Consider the following 18130-nt stretch of genomic DNA (forward strand, 5'->3'; position numbering starts at 1 on the left):
CACCATTTTTCTTCCAACGACTGGGGTATATCTGATAGAATCGATACAGTTTTGTTCTTGCATTTAGTACTCCAGACAAGAGTCTAGGTCGAACAACAAGTGGTGATTTCAATATCTCAACCAACACAATATTGTTTAATATAAATTAAAGAAAAAAAATTGACAATAACAAATGGCGGCCATTGTTATTGTTAACAGAAGATTTTCTTATAGTCATTTAGATCTATTATTTCATTATTTATAGCAAATGTCAGCTATTGTTATTGTTAACAGAAGATTTTTTTACAGTCATTTAGATCTATTATTTTATTTATTTATTTTATCTGATATTAATCATGAATAATCAAATAATAACTAAATAATGAAACATACAAAAATTTAATTAAGGAAGTAATATTTAGAAAAATTAAAATTTATTCTGGAATTAAGGACTAGTTTGATCATTATTTAATTTTTTTTTTCATATTTAATCTTTTATTTTGTTTTAGGGCTCTAAAAATCTTAAAACTAATTTGATGTATATAATGTAAATTACTTGATTATAATTTAATATTTTAACGCATGCCTATTAATATTTTAATTGTGCTTAGCATGATTAGAAAAATGTCTAGGATTATGATTTAAGTATCATTTTATAAACTCTACTATTCTTTATGCTTCATTTTTAATTAATGCTTTGAATGAATTGAAACGATTAATATGGTTATTTATATAATATTTTATTTTTTTCATTCAAACATTAATAAGGTAGATCCTTAGCATTAGGATTTAGCAAGATAGGATACAAAATGTAAAGTGTAATAATAATATATATTTTTAAAGGCCAAAATTGTTGAAGTAGAGACTATTTTCTTTTAAACGGGCATGTGAGACATAGCGCCAAAAACCTTTTTTCACATGTAACCAAGCACTGAACCCTTAAAGAATTTCTTTTCAAAAGCGTTATTGTTTTACATGCCAAATAGTTTATTTTTCCTAATTTTATAAAAATTTAGGTGGCGACTCTTTAGTCATAAACTGTTTTTTAAACAATTCCCCAATTTGACTTAATTTTATTTCAAAAATTTTTTAAAGAGATTTTTTATATTTTATATTTATTTCTTAAAAGTCAAGAAAATCGTTTTTTGGGGCAAACGTTTTTAAACGCGTACAGGCTTTGTGATCAAATGGCCTATCTATATCAATGACATTTCCCGTATAAGGGGGCATAAAGTCACGAAAATGTTTGTAGAGGTCATAAGTGTAGTAGAACATAACACATTCTAATCCCAAAATCATTATCATGTATTGATCATTTTCATGATGGGATACCATGAGAGCAAATCCCTAACTTCATTATCATTTTCCACAAGGGTGATGTACCCTTTACATATAAAGGCTCTAATTAAGGATAAAACCTATGTGTCTTTTAAGGTGTTGTAACTTTTAAGACAAGCATATTATATGGAAAACGTGATACAAACGTTTCAAAAGCCAAGTTTATGTTTTTGAGTTAAACATTTAATCCCCAATAGAGTCGCTAGAAAGTTATAACCCCTAGAAAAACCTTTTTGTTTCAATTTCCGTGAAAAGCTCGAGGTTCGAGAAATTCAACCTCGGTTTGCGTGTCAGGATTTTTTTTAAAAATAAAACATTATTTTTAAAATATTTCATTAATTCCTGATAGCTTTTAAAATTAATGAAAAGTAATTAATTTTGGTGTTCAATTTTAAATAATTCGGGGATTTATGATAATTAAATCACAATTTGATTTTTAGGAAATTATTTAGTTTAAATTAATTAAACATAATTAATTTAGAATATTATTTACTTTGAAATAGAGTAACCAATTGATTTTTTTGGAAATCAATAAAAAATTGGCATAGGTATACAAACGTATTGACCATAGTTTTCTTTTTGTTTGTAGTTTGGTGATACTCGGGAGAGAACTTTCGCGCTTCATCATTGGTACTCGTTTTAAAATGGTCTCTACTTATAAAGTTGGATTTTGAAAATCGATTGTATAACATTTTAGTTTTAACCGATTATTCTTCCGGTCTTAGTCATGCTTTTAGGTTTTAACGTTATTTAAAATATTGAAACAACAATATTTAAAATGTTGATGCATGTTGCTGATGATAATTAGGGAGAATTATACTTAAGAATATCAGTCATTTTAAGAGTGTTAGGGTTTACAAATAAATACCAAATAGACCTCATTCAAAATATTGTTTTGTGGAAATAACCCAATTTTGAAACCATTTTCAATTTTTTGGGATTTTTGAAAAATGGTTTGGGTTCCCAAAATTACAAAAAATAGTTTTGAGTTTTGAAAAGTGGAACCAAACAGACCCTCAGGTTCGTTTTTATCGGTCAATGTCAACAGACCCTCGGTTTAGGTTGAGGAGCCTCCCAATCGAGTCTTGGGGTCTTCGGTTTGAGTGTTAAAGTCCCTCGGTCTAGGTGCTAAGAACTGTCGGTCCTTGGATGATCTTACCGATCTAAACTCATCAGTCTTGGGTTAGGTTGTGGCTAAGTCCCTCAGTCGAGGTGTATAAACCTCTCGGTCATGAGATAGCTTTGGGCTAAGTCTCTCAATCTGAGGTTCGGGAGCTTTCGGTCATGGGTTAAGGATTCTTGATCCCAAGTTGGGATTCTCGGTCCTAAGGTCAGACCTCTCAGTCCTGAGGTCCGAAAGTCTCAGTCCTAGGTTAGACCTCTTAGTCTTGGATGAAAATTCTTGGTCGGATTTCTTGATCCTAGATCAAGAACATCAGTCGAATCTCGATCCTAGCTCAAGAACATCGGTCGTACCTCTCGATCCTATTAAAATTCTCGGTCCTAGGTCTTGGTTCTATGTTAAAAAATTTTGGTCCTAGGTTTCGGTCTGGACCGAGGATCCTCGGTCGGATCTCTCATTCCTATGATAACAAGTCTTAGTCCTCAAGAACACAAAAGTGCAGGTTTTAAAATTCATTTTTTTATCTTTAATTCTTTGATTCATGAGTTTGGGTAGCTTCATAAAACTCCCATGAACATATTGATCATCATCTCAAGGTATGAATCAACCTTGATGATCAATTTCTTCAAAACAGTTTGCGATAAAAAGTCGAGTTTTTAATTTTAAAGCTGTTTTGAAGTGTAAGGAGCTATCCAATAGCTTTCGTATACTACATATACTTGATTGATTACCAAAATAAGAACATTGACTGCTTGTTTGAACTAATTAAAGAACTCAAAAATTTTAATTATTTTGAAAATTTTGATTTTGAAAACATGATCGGGATAGATCAAACATGATCCTAACATTTATCCAATATCATTACAATCACGTTGAGAATCTTTATGGGTTGTGATTCAACATAATTAGCCCAAGAACAGAAAACCTGATTTTTGGATTTAAAAAAAATTCAAATTTGTATTTTTGTTATTAAGATCAATTGATCGATTCTATCTTATCCAGATAATTTCTAAATGATCATAGAATCATTATTCAACCATAAAATACCATAAACAACAAACATACAAGCTTATGCAAGTTGAATTATAAAAATTTAAATTTCAAACTGTAAATATGAATTAGAGGGTGATTGGATCCTTATCAAGGATTGGAGAACACTCTTTAATCCTTAGGGAAGCTTTTGGCATACTTAGACCCAAGATTTAAGGCTTCAAACATAAATTCGAAAAATCTGAAAGTTGCAAGCTTAAATGACGGATTTTTAATTTTCTTCGATTTGAAGAGAGCGATTAATTCCTTGGATTGGAAAGTACTCATGGGGTCTATTTATAGCTGTCTAGTGTTAGTGGAAGCTTCAAGTGGCCAGAATAAGCCAAAATTCATTAATTACTTTTGTTTGTTCTTGTCATAAGTCGTCGGAATAGAGACATATCATCCATTTTTTCATAGGGAGAGATGATCATCGTGGTAGGGTGATTATTTCAAGCTTTAAATCAACCGAAATGGTTGATTAATGGCTGAGTTCTAAGTTGGCAAAATCAAAATAGATCTTCATCCTTATCTGTTCGGCGTCGCGATGAAGAAGAAGGTCGGAGATCAAAATAGTGTCATTTTGTGTGCGTCCAGCATTCGCGAGGCATTCTGTCAACGATTCGTCAATACACAGCGTTTCGTCAAAGATCGGATGGACTAAGCTAACGTCCACGTTAGCTGATCCCCTACAGCTCGGGCGTGTGCTCCTTCCGCTACAATAGGCTATACAGCCTGCTCTTGGGCGTTGGATGAGAATCCAACATCTATCTGATTGGCGCGGTTCCTATTACAACTTTTCTTTCTATTTTCTGCTACACCCGATTACAAATTTAATTTTATTTTAAAACCTTTAAGGTTTGTTTGAAATTGATTTTTCTTTCACCCTTTAGGCTTTAATTTTTATCTTTTTAAATACACAAAATATTAAAATAAATATGACAAATATTTTACCAATTTATGTTATATATATATATATTTTTTTATATTTTTAGGGTTAAATAAATAATTGTTTTAAATAAAATGGATAAAACAGTTAATTTTAAATTATTTATTTTTGTCCATTTATTGTTTTCTAAAATTATTTTAGGATAAAATGGGTGCAACATTTATCCAAAATAATTTTATTTTTTGTTTTTTCTTTAACCCTTAATTGATTTGATTAATTAGTACAATAATTAATCATAATTAGTTGTTTTAAATGGATTTTTGTGCATGAGTTTAATTATTTTAATTTTTAAAAATAAATCAAAATAATTATTTAATATTATAAATTAGAGTGTTGATTTTTAATGCTTATATTGGGCCAAAGTGAGGGTAACAAATATTATTAATGTAATGGGTGCCAAATTAAGGATAAAGAAGGTTGAGTTGTATATTGTAAAATATGTTAGGAGATTAGTTGTTTAACGAAGTGAAAGCAATGTATCGAGATGAAAGATCAATTATGGAGGATAAATGTGAAATGAGATGGGCTAGTCAGTTGAAGTGAAGATAAGTATGGCGGGTTGTTTTTTGTAAAATATGTGAGGAGATGAATTGTTTGATCGAAATGAAAGTAAAGTCTCGAGATGAGAGGTCGATTGAGATTAGTGGGATAAAAATGTGGAATGAGATGATTTTGGTTAATCGATGTAAGTAAGGTCACGCTATGAGAGGTCGATTGGGTAATTGATGGGTCAAAGTGAGGGTAAAAGAGTTTGGTAACGTTGAAGATTATTGATTTGACCAAAATAAAATTGTATAAGGTCACACAATATGAGAGGTTGATTAAGGTGTGAATAAATTTGGAATGAAATGGTTAGTTATCTGAAGTGAGGATAAAAAGTTAGGTTCTATATTGTAAAATATGTGAGGACATGGGTCACGAGATAAGAGGTCAGTTAGGGATTATTGACCAAAGTGAAGAGTAAAAAAGATTGGTGATGTTGAAGATGGTTGATTTGACCGAAGTGAAAGTGTAAGGTCACATATGAGAGGTCAATTATTAGGGTGGATAAATATAGAATGAGATGGATGGTTAGCCTAATTGAGGATAAAGAAGGTCGAGTTGCATATTGTAAAATATGTTAAGAGATGAGTTGTTTGACGAAGTGAAAGCAAGGTCTCGAGATGAGAGTTCGATTGTGAATTGATGGATAAATGTGGAATGATGATTAATTAGTCAAAGTGAAATTAAGGTAATGAGATGAGAGGTCAATTTGGGTGGATAAACGTGGAATAGATGTATGGTTAGCCGAAGTGAGGATAAGAATATCAGGTTGTATATTATAAAATATGTTAGAAAATGAGTTATTTGATGAAGTGAAAGTAAGGTCTTCGAGATAATAGAGGTCGATTGTGATTGGTGGATAAATATGTAATGACATGATTTTTGATTAGTCGAAGTGAAAGTAAGGTAAATAGATAGAGGTCGATTGGGAAAGAAATTGATATTGATTGTGAGAAGATTAGTTATTTGACCAAAGTGAAAGTTAAGGTCACGAGATAAAATATTCAATTTTAATTGGTAGATAAATGTGGAATGAGATGATTGGTCAATCTGAGTGCTTTAAGGTCACGAAATTAGAGATCGATTGAGCAGTAATTGACTAAAATGAGGGTAAAAAGTGATTTGTAATGTTTGAGATTTTTTATTTGACCAAAATGAAGGTGTAAGGTTACGAGATGAGAGGTTTATTGAGAAAAAATATGTGATGAGATATGTGAGAAGATGCGTTGTTTTACCGAAGTGAATAAAATATGAAATAATAGTGTTTTATTTTTTATTTTAATATATTATTTATGATTTATTAAAAAAAATTAAAATTGAATACATATTATTATTATTATTTTTATTTGATGTGTATCTATAATCTTCCAAGTATTTATTATATATATACTATAGTATTAAAAACTTCTAAGACCACTCACAACTGAGTGTCAAATAAGGTATCAAATGGGTGTTAAAATAATATCAAATGGTGCAGCAGAGTATCAAAATTAAGTGTTAAAATATGGGTATCAAATTTTGATACGGGACCAAATTTGATGTGGCACAATCACAGCGTGCCAAGTGGCAGTGCTGGTGGTTACTTTTTTTGTTTTTGTTTTCTTTTTTAAATACACTTTTGCATAATAATAATTGATCAAATATATATATATATATATCATTATTTTTTATTTTTCGAGATCTATAAATAGAGACTTGGTTTGTGTCATTTGGACACCAAAAAATTTCTAAAATTTTCCACCATATTATCATCCTTGTTTGTATCACCTTTCTTTTGAAATCTTCAAACTCTTTCATGAATCCTTCACACAACTACAACTTCTTTCGATTAGAGTTTTAAAAACACTACTTAACAAATTACCAATGTTTAGAGTGTTTGTTTTCTTCTTCGTTTTAAATAATATTTGTATGTTTGATTTGCCAAGTGATAAATAATATTGTTTGTGGTTAAAAAAATGAAATTATGTATAAATGATGTGGAAGTGAGAGAAAATGAAAAAGTAATTTTGATACCTTAAAGAACACTCTGCTGTAGGATATGCTAAAAAATGGGTATTAAAATAGGTGTTAAGTTGACGTGGCAGAATATTAAATGAAAAAATTTGATACCCTCTTGTGTTGTAGATAGTCTAATATAATGTAAGATTATCTTAAAAAAGAAATTATTTTTATAGTATTATTGAATTATAATAAAATATTATCATTTTAATTAAATAATATAATGAATATATAAAATTAATATAATATCAAACAAATTAATAAATTAAAAATAAAATTTATAAATTAAAAATAAGTTTCATTTACATTATTCATATCAAATGTAACTGAAAATATATCCATAAATTATTTCTGGATTTCTAAACCTCCAGTTCCAACTTTAGACCAGAAAGTGATTCCAAACTTGGGAAATTTATACTCATATAAAAATCTAAAACAAAAGGTAAATATTCATATAAAATTAATTGAAATTTTAAAATCTTCTAAAGAAAAATACAAACTTTATATAAATTCATATAAAATATAATTTAAGTCTTTTTCAAAATGTAAAACAAAATTTATAAACAATATATAAACACAATATTAAGAACAATATCAAAGGTTCTATGGTGTAGTGGTTAGCACTCTGGACTTTGAATCCAGCGACCTGGGTTCGACTCCCGGTAGGACCTCTTTTTTTATCTCTCTCGTTCTGGACTTTGAATCCACCTCCCTAAGTTCCTGAATTCGAACCTGTGGGCTAGTTAAGTGTTTGCGGACTATGCATTTAATTTGTGTGGTTTAGTTGCACTCTAAAGAAGAATTTTTTGTATGTCCCTCATCTCCTTTTTTATATTGTAAGCATGTCGCAGATATTTTGTGTGGTTTAGTCGCACTCTAAAGAAGAATTTTTTGTATGTCCCTCGTCTCCTTTTTTATATTGTAAGCATGTCGCAGATATTTTGTGTGGTTTAGTCGCACTCTAAAGAAGAATTTTTTGTATGTCCCTCGTCTCCTTTTTTATATTGTAAGCATGTCGCAGATATTTGAATTCTTATTTAGAGTTACAGATATTCATTGGTTGGATTGAGTTAGTTAAATTTGTGAGTATGAAATAATGATCTTATATTTTAATTTTTTTTGGTGGAAAATTTGGTTAAAGAGAAATCGTAAAATCTTTAATAATTTCAAACAACCCGTTGTAGATCTTTTTTCACAATTCTATAATCATAACATTTTATATATGAGGTTGAGTGTGGGAAGCCGACAAATTCAGTCGGAGAGCTCATTGCCCTTTTAGAAAATCTTCACGCACACTTTAACCTTTATACATATATAATTATAAATATAATAATTATTATTATTATTATCACATATTAACATTAAATTAAAATTACAAGATACGATAAATTAAGAACAAATAATATAAACAGAAACAATACAATTTAAAAACAGATAAACAATAGAATATAAAAGTATTTTCAAATAGGATAAAAATTAATTTATGATTTTTGTATAGTTCAACATATAATTTCATACTCTTATAAAAATAAATAAATATAATTTCCTACCTTTTCAAAATAAATAAATAATAATTTCCTATTAGTTATTATTAAAAAAAATTTCCGAATATTTTACTCACATAACTGCCTGCCAGAGTAACTTCCCTAATGCTCCCTATCATCTTTCTTAAATTTAATAATTAATATCATATTTTCTTAGTTATTGATTAGACTGTGATTGCCTAACAACTTATTTTTAAAATCAATTGTTATTGCAATAACCTAAAATTTGAGGAAAGGGAAATGTTTGAATAATTTGTGATTTTGGTCACTAATTTATTGTCCCATTTATCTAATCCTAGTTAGTTTTTTTTTATTTAAATCAAACTTATGTAATATTGTTTATACATTCTTGATTGATAATATAGCAATTAGTTCTAGCTAATTCTCAAATTATAAGAGTATAAGATTATTTTTAAATAATAATCATTTACATTTATGACTATAAAACACATTGGAGGAAATTGGATCTTTCCATCTCATTAGAGATTGAATTAAGTATATACTTAAAGTCCTCTTACAATTTGAAATTATGGTACTATTGTAATGATTTTTTTTAACAAACTATTATAATATCTTGATGTTCTTAATAATAATAAAAAATGGTCATTTTTCAGTTTTGAAGGATGATAAGATAAGTCACGACTCTATTTGGTTGATAACAAAAATGAGTGGAGTTAGTTGAGTAAAGTTAATAGACTAAATGGAATTTTTTTTTAAATTACGAGAATATTAAATAGCTCATACGGATATAACTTGCTAACTTAGACGTATGTACTAATAAAAACTCATTTAAACCGACATATTATCAAAAATAGACTTATTTAGTCTCTATTATTATTCATAGTTAATTTATTTATTTATTTATTAATTAAATATTAATATATTTTCTTTTTCCTTCTTTTTCATTAATTAAACCATTTAAATTTATTTATTCTTAATTTTTTTATTAGTTTTATATTAGTTTTTTCTTTTTATTTCATCTTCCTTTTTTATTAATTTTTATTTATTTTAATTCATATATTCTCATTTTAAAAAAAAAATAGCAACTTATTTATGAATTTTGTGTTTTACTTTAATATTTTTGTGAATGTTTCTTTTTTATTTAATTTAATATGAACAAAAATGAAATTAATAAATTTTTATTTAATTTTTGATTTATGACTTATAGTTATAGTAGTAGTAATGAATATTATTTTGCCTAATATTTGATTATTACTCTTTTGTTGTTTGATGAGTGAGTTGTTATTATTATTTAATTCTTGATTATTAATTAATTTATTTTTTTGTTGAAGGATTTTAATTGTCGAAATGATAAGTCATTGTTATATTCAACTATTGGGACTAAACAATTTTAAAATAATTTATAATCAATATTAATATAAGGAAAATATAAATATATATATATTATATAAATATATATATATATATATATATTATATATATATATAAGATAAATTTAATTATAATTAAAAAAAATTATAATTAAAATACTAATTGAGTCTATTTTTAATAATATATGTTTAAATGAAATTTCATTGGTATATACATCTAAATAAGTTAATTGTATAATGTTTTATTCGTTCAGGTTATTTAAATAACCTGAAAGGAGAAAATAATAATTATGGGTGATGATTTTGAGAAAATAATAATGTTTTTTTTTAAAAAGACCTAAAAGGTATTCATATATATAAATAAAATAAATAATAATAATTTAAAATATATAATATTTTAATATACAATGCCTTATTCGTTCAGGTTATTTAAATAACCTGAAAGGAGAAAATAATGATTATGGGTGATGATTTTGAGAAAATAATAATGTTTTTTTGTAAAAAGACCTAAAAGGTATTCATATATATAAATAAAATAAATAATAATAATTTAAAATATATAGTATTTTAATATTTTGGTCAATAAATTGATTGATTTGATGAATAAAAAAGGAAGTGATATGATAATTGATTTTGTTAGATTATTTAAAAAACTTAAATAAGAACAAGGCCTAAGTGTATACATTTAAGTTAACTTTTTTTCATATTTAAACTTACAATTTTTCATAACCAACAAATTAATAATTAAATATAATTTTAAAAAGTTACTTATAATAATTTAATAAAAAAAATTGAAGAAAGAAAATTAAATATTTTTTTAATAATAAAAATTAATAAGAAAAGAAATTATGAAATATTTTTATGGTCACATGAAAAATCTAAAATTAAAGAATAAAAAAATACAATATATCATATTCCTAAATGACTGGATGACACAATCTGTCTCATTTACTACCAATTTTTTGCTCACTTATTATTACTCTTAATATATATATAGACATAATTTTATGGTTTCTGAGATTCAAATAGTGCTAGTTACAAGTCCAATTCAGTATGTAACTCAACATTTGTTTCGAAATTCTTTGTTTTTATTTATTTTTTTAAATTGTGTTTAATTGTTGTCTGATATCTGAAATTGATATTGTTATTCACTATCTTTTTTATTTAGGAACTGTTAGTTTTTTAGTTTTTTTTTTTTTTCAATTCACCAATTTGTTTTAGAATTGAAAAGCCCATAATCTATTTTGAAATTGGGATTCAGGTTAGCCGTTCTTGAGTCATGGCTTAATAAATGGCGTACCCAAGGAGCTTATCAATGAGTTAGTTACAAATTTTTCTTTAAAACTCTCAATTTTTTACTTACAACTTAGCTATTTCTTGTTAATTGTGTTTTTCGATTTTTGGCATCATTTATTTATTGTTCATTTTTCTGTCCAACCGTTGAATTTTTTTGGCTATGCTTCATTAAGGCCTCTCCTGCTTGAATGAATCAAAGTGTTCCTCGTAGTAGTACGAGGAACATTCTCATTTGCCTGGAAACGAAGGAGGAGACCCGATGCTGGATCCCCAAAATCTTGCTTGTTGTTTGTTTCTAGAGGTGACTAGAGGAAGAAGAAGGTCACCAGGCTCGCTCTTCTCGAACCACGCATGCGATCCAATCCCACTAACCGAACCGCAACCTGGCCCAATTGTCCATGAGCCCAAGCACAAGTCCATGACCTGCATCCAACCCGCGCTTCTAAACCGGCTCATCAAGCATTGCTTTGGGTATATTTAATTTATTTAATTCATTTTGTTTTAATTTAGCATTAAGATCTATATATAAATATTTTTAGACTAAAAATATTATTTTTGATAAACCAAAACATTTTTTTTGTCTAGACTATATTTTAACATTTTCACATATTTGTTTGGATTATAACACTTATTTTAAAATACCCAAAAAAAAAATGTAAAGTTTGTTTAATTATATTCACAAATAAATTTGTAATTATAAAAAACTAACTTGTTCATGTATTTTTGTTTATAATATAAAAATACCAAATAAACGAAACTTTTGTTTATTAATGTACAAAGAATTAGTCCGTACTCCGTGGCATAATAAACAATCTTAATCTACTTAGAATTATTTTTGATTTTCCATGTCACCCTTACTTAGGATAGGATATGACATAGGTGATATTTAGCACGAATACAGTTTTAAAAATAATAAGATGGTAAAAATATTTCTAAATAATGGCCAAAACATACGCAGTAGAGACTATTGATTTGACGAGCATATTAAATATATTGTTAAGATCATTTTTCATGCGTCACCAAACACCGAAACTATTTAAAAAAAAATCTCTAATTGTAATGTTCTTCTAATAAATTTTTTTTTTCTTATTTGTGAGATAAATTAGGTGTCGAAAAATGTAGTGAAAAATTATTTTAAATTAAATTTATCATTTTGGTTTCTCAATATAATTCGAGATTAAAGAGAAAAATAAGTTATGAGATTTTTAATTACATGAAATTGATTTATTTGATGAATAATCTTTACTATGAATCGGGTTGTTCTTGATTGTTGTGTTATAGTCCTAAATTATTTAACATCCATTAATTATACCATCAATAGTGCACACCCTTATCTAATATTTAAACAAACACAACTTAATCTATGTATCTATTTGATCCATCAATAGTTAACAAATTCTTTTGAGAGAATGATATCATTTGAACATATTTCTTTTTATTTATAGAAAAAGTTACTAATAAGACCCTAAAATCATTATGAACACACCAAACATAAGCTTTTTAACATAATCATTTTTCAATTTATTCTATAAATTTATCTAGGAAGAGAAACATTACAACTTCTAGTCCTCATAAATACCAAGTCCATCTTCTTGACCGTAACATCATCATCATGACAATCATCATCCCCTTCAAATTCAAACACTTCATTTTCATCTATTCTCCCAATCGCCGCCAAGCTCCGGCTCCGACGCACCATCTCCGGCCTCATTTGACCTCGCGACGAAGACGACGACGACGACAACAACGACCTCCTCGAGATTCCTCCATTACTAGTACCACTGGATCTAGCAGATCTGATGGAGGAATCGGAGTTGACACTGTAACTCCTCTGAAGTTCAGACGGCGGCGGTACATGTGCCGGAAAACCCATGACGCCGCTAGCAAAGCTGACGTTTCCGGTGCACTCCGTCATACCTTTAAGGTATAAGTTTTTGGCCTTCGTTAGAACTCTAAACGAAGCTCTAACGTACTTTCCCAACTTCGTTTCCTTCATGCCGGCGCCGCCGTTGATAGTCTTCTTTGCCATATTAGAAACTAATCGAAACCAATTAAGGTAACAGCGAGAACACCTTTGCCGATTGTTGGCGATTAGTTTATGAACAATCGCTATAGTTTACTGGTGGTATATTTGCATATACTTATATATATATATATATATTATATAATATATATATCATGTTATTGTGAATGATGCATCACCACTCAACCAATATTGGACTGAATATGACAGCCATTGAAGATTGAATTCTTGAAGATGCGTGTTGTTTAATCATATTTTTAATTACTCTTTAGACAAAAGACTTTTTCAATGGAAATTAATTATTAGTACAATTATGATATAGGGTCCCGGATTCCGGTTGAAAATATTATCTATAATAGTAATTATTATTATTATTTAAAATGGTCTAGTCACTAAGATTTATCAATGATTTTAAAATTAGATATTGTGTATTAGTGCTTATTATTATTAATTTATATATATTAATATAGCAAGGGTCAAATTGGTGCTCTAAATTGAATTAAAAATTTGGAACATCAGAATTTAAGATTTTTTTATAAAAGTTATACAAGATGATATTTCATCTTAATGATTATAAATGCCAATTACTTATTATCTAATTCGAATCATGTGTGTTTGAGGGGACGGTTATGTGGGTATAAATTTGAATGAATTATATGTGTCTGAAGAGATAGTGTGATGATGAAATATATATGTGCAAATTTGTGTTAGTGGAGACAGTCCGATGTATATAATAGATTGTGGGAGTAAATTTGTTTGAAAAATTATAAGGACTTTAATTGATAGTAATAGTAGTATAAATTTGAATAAATTATGTGTAGGAAGTTTATTTTGAATTATATAAATTGAATGAAAATTTCTGGAAATGGGAGTAAACAATATATTTTATATAATATTTAAAAAGAGATTTAGCATATTATTAAAGAACAATTTTGTTTGTGAATTTGATCAATCTATTATTTAAAATTTTGATATTTTATTAGAAATAAATGTAGTTCTAAATGGAAAAGTAGAAGAGATACATTGTTTGCACGATTATATAAGTCATGCTATTCAATAAAATATTATTTTATTCTATTTTTTGTTTATAAATGTTTACATGTGCTTATCAGGCATATTTAAGAAAATGATATAATAATTAACCGAGTTTTCAATTAAATAACAAGCTTACCATTTTCTTCTTATAAATTTTTTTGTGTTTGAAAAACATAAATAAAAAACTGACATAAGAATTAATCGAATCTTTTATTTTTTTTTATTTTAAAATATTATAAATGGGTGTCAACAATCCTTTGATAACGTCACTTTTTGTCACTTTTTATGATGTTAATGATTTTTCACATTAATAACTCATAATTTTAACTCGAGTTTTCTTACTTTTATTTTTAAACATTTTTTTTTATCGGAAAAAGATTTATTAATATTTTATTAAAAAAATTTCAAAAAGAGAAAATAAGTTTCAAGGAACAAAGCTAAACATACTTTAGTTTTATTGTAAACACCAACTGAGTTTCAAACAATACCTAACAAATAGAAAAACAACTAAATTAAAACGGCATAGTGTCATTTTATTATAAAACTGAATTTTTAAACATTTTATTAAGTTCTTGGCAAGTATCTAAACGTGACAATTTTACATGTTAATAACGTATCGTTGTAATATTTAAAATAATATAATATTAATGTTTTTAACTCTATATTAGTTTTATTGTTGATTGTTTGTCCATGTTTAGTGTGGATCGATAGATGTTGTTTTACTATAGCACTTTTATTATAATTAGGAAGATCACATGCGATGCACACAAATAAAAATATATTGTCACAACGTCCCGCGTTCATCAAATTTGGCGTTGAATTAAAAATAAAAAGTGTTATTAACTTAGTTGGTTAAAAGTTGTACTTGTTTTGTTAGGTTGCGATTTCAAACATACTTATAGCATTTTTATTTTATTTTTAACCGTTTTAAGTTTATGGACGGGTCAACCCAGAATCCGACCTAAGTATCAATTTTCTCTCATATATATATTCAAATTAACCACAGCTCTCGACTCGGCAATCCGGACACTTTTAAAATTAAACATCATTAAATATATATATATATATTAGTTAGTTAAAAAGTTGAACTTATATTGTTACAACGTCCCGCGTTCATCAAATTTGATGTTGAATTAAAAATGTAAAGTATTATTAGCCTAGTTGGTTAGAGCAACTGCATCAGCTACTCTAAATCTGAGTATCTAAAATACATTAAAACAACATAAACCTACTTTAGCATCTCAAATTTTAACTGGTCAATACATCTGCTACTCTAAATTTTACAATTCTATCCTACAAAATTATAAAATATTTATTTCCTCCAAAATCTATTATTATAATAAGAGAGAAAGAGGAGAGAAAGAATGGTAGAGAAGAGAGAGGAGAGAGAAAGAATTATTAAAAAATTATAGAAAAGAGAGGAGAGAGAAAGAATTATTAAAAAATTATAGAATTTGTATTTGGTATGCTAAATTTAAACTAGGAGAGCCAAAATTTTAGAATTTTCTATTTTAGAATTAATGTTTAGATTAACTGATGTATGGTCTTTTTTGAAGATTTTTTTGTTAAAAAATCTAATATAGCATAGATGATTGTGTTTAGAGTAACAGATGCACTTGTTCTTAAAGAGTTATACTTATTTTGTTATGTTGCGATTTCAAAACATACATATAGCATTTTTTATTTTTTATTTAACCGTTTTAAGTTTATGGGAGGGTCAATCCAGAATCCGACCCAACTATCCATTTATTCTCACATATATATCCAAATTAACCACAACTCTCGATCCGGCAATCCGGACACTTTCAAAATTAAGCATCATTATATATATATATATTAGTTAGTTAAAAAGTTGAACTTATATTGTTACAATATCCCGTGTTCATTAAATTTGGTGTTGAATTAAAAATATAAATTGTTATTAACCTAGTTGGTTAAAGAGTTGTAATTGTTTTGTTAGGTTGCGAGTTCAAAACATACCTATAGTATTTTTTATTTTATTTTTAACTGTTTTAAGTTTATGGGCGGGTCAACCCAAAATATAAAGTGTTATTAGCCTAGTTGGTTAAAGAGTTGTAATTGTTTAAACTCAAAGAAGAACTAGAATGACACCCTACATGGTCCCTCGCTTAAACTCAAAGTGCTTTCAGATGAAATCGAACCCGTGATCTTTTGATCTCTTAAGCCGACTCTTATCACTGAACTATTTTGGTGGGTTATAGACAATCTTATTAATGATAGAGCTAAAGTGTACACTTATAAAATATCCAAGCTTTTTTTGTAATATTTTTTACTTCAAATTTCTTATCATCCTGAACTAGTTTCTTTTTATCTTTTTTTAATGTAAGTAGTCAAAGTAGGGTTGCAAATGAGTCAAGCCGCTCGTGAGCTGCTCGCAAGTCGCTTGGTCAAAGTTCAACTTGAGCTTGACTTTGACCAAGTTCGAGTCGAGCTCATATAATACTAACTTGATGGCTTGTCGAGCTTTTTTAAATCTAATAATATATATATATATATATATATTTTAATATGAAAAAATAAAATCTAAAACAAATATTTTTTCTTCACTCTCTTTTCAAATTCTATATGGCACACCCACAATTCACATTATTATATCTTATGGCTCAAAAGTTAAAAAGAAAAACCATAATTCTTTAATATATCATCATATCTTACATGACTTTTCATATTTACTATTTTTCTTACTTATTCACAAGAGTTCTTAATTTTTTTTCCCATATTAACTCTCATTTACTCAATTCCTCTCACTCATTCACAAAGTTTTTTCATTTCTCCATATTATCTCTCATTTATTCAAATGGCGTACACAAAACATACCTCGCTAGGAAATCGATTGGAGACAAGGAGTTGAGGAAGTAACTAGCGATGAAGGCGGATATAAAATCTTCTCCAACTACTGGAGGTGTGAAGAAGCCTCGTAAGTTTCGCCAGGAACAGTTGCTTTGAGAGAGATCCATAAGTACCAAAAGAGTATGAAGATTTTGATCTGTAAACTTCCATTCTAAAAATTTGTTCGTGAGATTGCACAAGATTTCAATACAGATCTGAGATTTTTCAGAGCTTCGCCTTATAGTTGCTCTCCAGGAGGCAGTTGAGGCTTATTTAGTTAGTCTATTTGTAAACACTAATCTTTACGCCATCCACGCCAAACGGGTGACTATTATGCCTAAAGATATTCAACTTGCGAGAATTCATAGTGAGAGGACTTAGAGACCTTATAAGCGTTTAATTATTATGTTAATAGTAATATTTTTGTTGATTATCAACTAGTTTCTCTCAATAGACTTCAATTAAAATGTCTAATTTGGCTTTGTTAGATCGATATATTATGTTATTTGTTATTGATGATTAAATATTGATTTGCTTTAATTAATTTTTCATTTTAAAATATTATGTTTTTAATGTTGAATGAGTATGGAAGTTTGATATTTTTATTTTGAAAATAAATTTTGGTTTGAATTCAAGATCGAATTCGATCGAGATTGGAAATTTAATTTTAGTTTAAATTTTCGAGTCGAGCCGGGCTTGTAGATAAATAGTCGAGTAGAGCTCGAGCTCAAATTTATAAACTCGTTCGAGTTCGAACTTGAGTTTGAGTCAAGCTAATAAATAATTAATCAAGTCGAGCTTATGCTAGTTCGAGCTCGGCTTGATTCATTTGCAGCCCTAAGTCAAAGTGTGTCTCTTTACCTGCAATTTTTTCCGCTTTTCTTTTATAGTGTAATTAATTCTCGCGGGTTAAACACATAATTAACTCGTAAACATACTTAAACAATTTAATCAGATGAGACGTGTCGCCTGAGGTTGTAAATATCCATATATTTTTACCGCTAAGATATAAGAGGATATTATTTACAATTTTGTAAGCATACTAAATTTGATTTGATTTTAAATAAATTGATTTATTTTGTTAGATAATTA

General features: G+C 27.7%; 1 non-coding gene across 1 annotated transcript; it reads left to right on the forward strand.

Moving 5' to 3' along the window:
* Positions 1–7558: 7558 nt before the first annotated feature.
* TRNAQ-UUG lies at positions 7559–7630 on the forward strand. Its single transcript has one exon. It is a non-coding gene; the product is annotated as a tRNA-Gln (tRNA).
* Positions 7631–18130: the final 10500 nt, after the last annotated feature.

This window comes from Impatiens glandulifera, chromosome 5 (assembly GCF_907164915.1).
Source record: "Impatiens glandulifera chromosome 5, dImpGla2.1, whole genome shotgun sequence".
In the NCBI taxonomy this organism is placed as follows: Eukaryota; Viridiplantae; Streptophyta; class Magnoliopsida; order Ericales; family Balsaminaceae; genus Impatiens; species Impatiens glandulifera.